Source organism: Arachis duranensis, chromosome 2, assembly GCF_000817695.3.
Source record: "Arachis duranensis cultivar V14167 chromosome 2, aradu.V14167.gnm2.J7QH, whole genome shotgun sequence".
NCBI classification, from domain to species: Eukaryota; Viridiplantae; Streptophyta; class Magnoliopsida; order Fabales; family Fabaceae; genus Arachis; species Arachis duranensis.
In genome coordinates this window covers 46,931,055-46,931,330 of record NC_029773.3, presented here as the reverse complement: position 1 = coordinate 46,931,330, position 276 = coordinate 46,931,055, and positions in this window count along the sequence as shown.

Sequence of the window (276 nt, the reverse complement as noted above, 5' to 3'; positions counted from 1 at the left end):
AAAAACTAATGAAAACATCCCTAAAAGTAGCTTGAACTTACTAAAAACTACCTAAAAACAATGCCAAAAAGCGTATAAATTATCCGCTCATCAGTCCGCACATGTGTCTGTGAATGACTTAATTAGAAAGGCATGTGACTCATGATTTGGGGGCTTTGGAGGCCCATTTTTGAAGTCTTTTAGCTCATATTGGAAGGGAAATGAAGGAAATAACATAGCATAGCATTAGTATAGTTTTAGGAGTAGAATAGAAGGTTTTTAGTTTTAGTTTTCTCT